This window comes from Ranitomeya variabilis, chromosome 1, assembly GCF_051348905.1.
Source record: "Ranitomeya variabilis isolate aRanVar5 chromosome 1, aRanVar5.hap1, whole genome shotgun sequence".
NCBI classification, from domain to species: Eukaryota; Metazoa; Chordata; class Amphibia; order Anura; family Dendrobatidae; genus Ranitomeya; species Ranitomeya variabilis.
This window is the reverse complement of record NC_135232.1, coordinates 725,816,656-725,822,655: the sequence shown is the minus strand read 5'-3', so window position 1 is coordinate 725,822,655 and position 6,000 is coordinate 725,816,656.

Genomic DNA, 6,000 nt, shown 5'->3' with positions numbered 1-6,000 from the left:
CCATAGTGAAGAATATCAAAAGGGGCATGATATCGGAGAAACTGAGCCTAGTGTGGTCACCTTTCTCTAGGGAGACTAAAAGACCACCTTCCCTAAAGTAAAACTGCAATGAGAAACTTCTGTACACATTTACACTGTGGTGAAACAATGTTGCAATGTAACAATTCCAATATTTTATTTTACAAATGTCAAGCAATTAGATTTGTGGACACCAAAGACCATGGACCCCATAATAAAGAAGTAAATGGGTGGTGGTAGCATGGTAGTTAGTTTTGCTACAAAGAGAATGAGGTCCTGATAGTTGTTCCTTTTTCCTCTTGGCCCAGTTCTCCACTCAGTTGCTTGCAAATAACAACATTATTTTGGAAATGGGAGTCCTGCAGTGGTTCTTCTAACTCAGTAGCAAAATGTTTGGTTCAAAAAGATCCTCTCCAACCATGATACCTGTACACTATGCTTCTATGGGATGCACCTACACTGCTCAAAAAAATAAAGGGACCACTACAATCCCACATCCTAGATATCACTGAATGACACATGCAAATCTTTATTCATTACATAGTGGAATGCATTGAGAACAATAAAACATAAAAAATAATCAATATAAATGAAAATTAATATGTCATGGAGATTTGGATTTAGAATGATACTCAAAATCAAAGTTGAAAATAAAATTACAGGCTGATCCAACTACACTGGAAATGCCTCAAGACAAGGAGATGATGCTCAGCAGTGTGTGTGGCCTCCACGTGTCTGTATGACCTCCCTACAACGCCTGGGCATGGTCCTGATGAGGCTGCGGATGTTCTTCTGAGGGATCTCCTTCCAGACCTGGATTAAAGCATCAGTCATCTCCTGGACAGTCTGTTGGTGGATAGAACAAGAAATGATGTCCCAGATGTGCTCGAATAGATTCAGGTCTGGGGAACAGGCAGGTCAGTCCATATCATCAATACCTTCATCATGCAGGAACTGCTGACACATTCCAGCCACATGAGGCCTAGCATTGTCATGCATCAGAAGGAACCCAGGGCCCAGAGCACCAGCATGTGGTCTCACAAGGGGTCTGAGGATCTAATCCCGATACCTAATGGCAGTCAGGCTACCTCTGGCGAGCACATGGGTGTCTCTGCGGCCCTCCAAAGAAATGCCACCCCACACCATTACTGACCCACTGTCAAACCAGTCATGCTGGAGGATGGTTCATGCAGCAGAATGTTCTCCACGTCGTCTCCAGACTCTGTCATGTCTGTCACATGTGCTCAGTGTGTCTGCTGTCATTTGTCAAGAGCACAGGGCGCCAATGTTGAATCTGCCAATCTTGGTGTTCTCTGGCAAATGCCATTTGCCATGCACAGTGTTGGCTGTAAGCACTGGCAGCCTCATCTATTTGGACAAGTTCTGCTGCCATGAAACTGGCTATCTAACCTCTCCTGATGATCCCAATACGGGAGAAACACGTTGAGTGTGAGTATGTGAGCTCTGATGCACAGCTGTGCCTTATGAAACACCACCGTGGAACAGATAAGCGGATGCATTGTTATCCCCTTTTTTTTATTATTCTAACTGTGATGCTTATCTGTGGATACTATTGATATGGGGTGTCCAGGCACATGTTTATTATGCTTAGATGTGATTTTAATATTTGGCACCTGTATATCAGCATCGTAAATAGTAGCCATTTGTGGTGATAACAGGTTGCTATACATAGAACCATATAATATTTGGCATTATATTGTTGGTTAAGGTGCCTATCAGTGTCTGTATTTATAGCAGACCATTTGTCCTTCTATCATTTGATAACTAAGATAAATAGTGATATCCTAATAGGGACCCTGGTGGTGATTCCTAGTCACCTGGTCGTTACATATGTATGAAAGATTCTGAGTGCTTGTCCAGACTGTCACTGTACTTTACACGAATAGCTCCTGCCTCCTACTTATGACGCATTATATATCTAATTTTGCATACCACTAGATTGCTGGATCTGTAAGCAGCAAAAATTTGAGACACACGCCAACCTGGCTGTCTATTTCTCATTTAGCGTCTTGCCAGGGCGTAGATAGGAGTGCAGGGACAGCCGACGTACGAGTGGGGGCGCCATTTCTCGTCATCTCAGGGTGCCAACCTCTGCAAATAGGTAGGCTATCAGACAGATTGGCAGTTAGGGACAGCACACTTATATTATCGCGACGTCGTTTGGTGACTGTAACACAAGATAGGAATCACCTCACAGAATATGTCCTGATGTTTATAACAAGCTGAACAACCTTAGCTATATTTTTGTTTGAGGTATTGTGTGGATAAGGTCTTATAGGCCTTTTGATATATACAGATTAGGTACTGATCTTTTTTGACAGAGATATCATTCCAGTATCTAGTGAGAAAGACTGAGTCATCTCAATAGTCTTTTAATAAACTTACCTTTGGATTTTTGTGCTTCTTTGTATTGACACTCAACACAAGTGCACCTTCATTGGTAGTGGGACTGAATATTTTATCTAGTATTTAATAAAAGTTAAATTTTAAAGGGTTTTTGATAGTAAGCCTGTAAGCACAACACCCACCCTCATGGAGTCTGTTTCTGACAGTTTGAGCAGACACATGGATTGTTAGTAGTCACTGGAGGTCATTTTGCAGGGCTCTGGCACTGCTCTTCCTGTTCCTCTCTGCAAAAAGGAGGAGGTAGCGGTCCTGCTGCTGGGTGTTGCCCTCCCATTGCCCCCTCCATGTCTCCTCTTATCTGCTCCATACTCTGGACACTATTCTGACAGACACAGTTACCCTTCTTGCCACAGCTCGCATTGATGTGCCATCCTGGATGAGCTGCATTACCTTAGCAACTTCTGTGGGTTGTAGACACTGCCTCATGCTACTGTAGACCAAAAAATGGGGCAAAATATTATGTAAGCTCCACCATATCGTAATCACAGAAACCCAAAAGAAAAATGGACACTCGAGTTAATAAAATATTAGAAAATTTATTGAGATTTACTCTCAAAGTTATGGTAGTTTGAACCATTAGCCCACAAATAGTATTTTGTTATTTATTTTCAATACGTTTTTCTATAAAACTTTGAGATGATTTATATTTATGAGTAGTCTTGTATGAAATACATAGTGGCTTATATATTTAACCTGCATTGTTCTTTTACTGTACGTGGCACTAGGTTGTTGTCCACTTTCTTCTATTTTGCATCCTTATTTTACTATAAATCTGTATTTGTTGATTGAATATAAGTTTTAGAGTAAATCTCAATAAATTTTCTAATATTTTATTAGCTCGAGTGTCCATTTTTCTTTTAGGTTTCTCATGCTACTGTACCTCTAGTGGTGAGAGCAAAAACAAAATGCAAAAGTGACCAAAACAACAGTCAAAAGGAATGAGAACAGAGAAATGGTCTATGGTCACCCCTTGCAGAACCACTCCTTTATTGGTGTTATCTTGCTAATTGCCGATCATTTCTACCTGTTGTCTGTTCTATTTGCACAACAGCAGGAGAAATTGATTCACAATCAGTGTTGCTTCATAACTGGACAGGTTCATTTCACAGAAGTGTCATTGACTTGGAGTTACATTGTGTTGTTTAAGTGTTCCCTTTATTATTTTGAGCAGTGTATTATGTGGCTATTAGACACTATCACTGCTTAGATTTGTGAATTCCCACAATGTTCTCATTATTCCTCATCTAACTGAGCAACCAAGGCCCAGAAATCAATGGTAAAAAGGTTCTGACCCCAATTATCAGCTTGTTTCATAAATTCATTAGGAAAAGTCGGCCAGAACCCTGTATATTAATCCGGAGCGCTAATGACTTTTATTCATTATTGAAAGGTTTCATCAATTATTCAGTAGTTTCCTGCATGATCAGAAAATTCTCAGGGGCAGATTGGAGGGGACTCAATGCTTGTATTTGTTTTCTATGTTTTGTGATACATTTGGATTCATGGCCCATTATATAATGCATTAGTCAAGATATGCAAATAACTATGATTGGCATAGGGGTTATACAAATAGGGAGGGTCAGTTTAGGCTACAAAAGTATCCAATAAAGGGCATTACCTTGTCTCTGTTGCCTGCTGGGCCCACAAATAACACTGCATACCCCTTTTGCACCTGTATGGGGTTGTGCAGTAGCATGAAGTCAACTCTTCTTCTCCACCTGGGGGATAACCACTAACAGCAACTTTGTCAGGTGTCACCAAACTTTCAGGAGACCTATAATGGCACAAAAATCTGCACTCATGCAAAAATGTATCCCCCAGTACTGTCTCTTATTGCAATGCAATCGGAAGACCAGTCTCAACCAAGCGTCTACTAATGACATCGCCACTACAGCTCTGGTTGTGAAAAGTTTAATTGGCAGTTGTAGTCCTTTTATTCTGTGCTTGAACCAGGAAGATTAGTTTGAGCAACGGTCTAAATCTCTAGCACAAAGACTCAATGTTAAAGGTTCTGAAGTGCAGTTCTACTAATGGCTTCTAGGGTCCTTTGCACGACTGACACCCCAGTGCTTAATGGATCCCTACACTTTTTAGGACACAGCACTTTCCCTGGTATTACTGATCGCCTCATTAACCAGAGTTGGACAGACCACCAATAAGATTTCCTGGAAAAGCCCCTTGAAGGACCTAAAGTCTTAAACAATTTCATTCTGCCCCACAGACAGCAGAGGGTCCCTTTGCAATATTAGACTATTGGTCCCTTGCTTCCATCATCATAATGCACCCCACATGTCTCTCTCACAATCCACCAGTAATTATGAGCCATGAAACCCATCACTTCAGCCCCTTAATCGAAGCTTCTTATTATTGCACTTGATAGTGGCCCCTATAAGCGACAGGGGCCCTGTGCAGGGCAGTATGGCATCCCCTTGGCAGATCCAGGAACATATAGCACAGTATTCCAGCGCAATGCAGCGCCCCCTGGTGTACTGTTCTCACTTTTGCAGTCGTTTATCTGACGTCTTCTATTACTGTTCTCGAACTGCACATTTGAAAAAGATTAAGTTAAGAATCAAAATAAGGGGGATGGGAGATAAGCGGCAGACTTGGATTTATTCCCATAAATATTAGGAAATACAATGTCGCGGATTATGTTCTCCTCCTTTAGTTAGTTTAGGACAGTTTTACAAGTTTGAAGGTCACAACTTATGGGTAATTCTCCTGTCCGAGTAATACAGATCGCAAGATGCAAATCTCTTTATTTATGTATCTCGCCGCTGATCTCATGCCAAGATGGAGGCTTAGGCGCTGTCACCGGGGCATCACAGAAGTTTGCATGATCTTTGTTTAGAGGGAGCTTTGCCGTCACTGTCAGCGGGAAGAAGAGCGGCGCCCCCCGGCGCATTCACAGGCCGCATTAACGAACGCCTTCCCATCTCTTGTTTACTCCACATTTATTGGCTGCTTAAGATTTCCCCGAGTCGTGCTGTAATGCACCTCACAGAGGAGTTTACTGCCAGGCGGCCCCTAATCTCCCCCCTCCATCCCCGGCTTCTGACATGACAATCTGTTGCAGGAAAAATGACAGGGAGACACCGAGCGAGGATTACCACTCAAGACGAGGATGAGAGGCAGCAAATTAATTCTGGAAAGCAAATATTCTGCCTCCACCCAAGTAAATATTCTGCAGGAGAAGATGGATGGATGGATGGAGCAGGCTCTCGGCATTAACCACATAGGCACCAAAACCAATGCCTAGCTGATCGTGGTTATCGGAGTTGAACCCCCTCCTTTTTTTTAATAGGAGCATTGGTTTCCCCCATTAGGGTTAAAGCAGCAAAACGTCTGCCCCTCATACAAACTTATATATAAGGCGACCATAGACTTCAATGGAGTTTTCAAGCTGGCTGATCCCTTTAAGAAGCATAATTGGATCTTCACAGCCTATTTTAGGACATATAGGCTCCCCCTATAAAGAGACAGCTCCGTAATATATGACTATTCAATTAGCACCAATTACTACTGATTATAATGGGTGCAGGGACGAGTATTGAG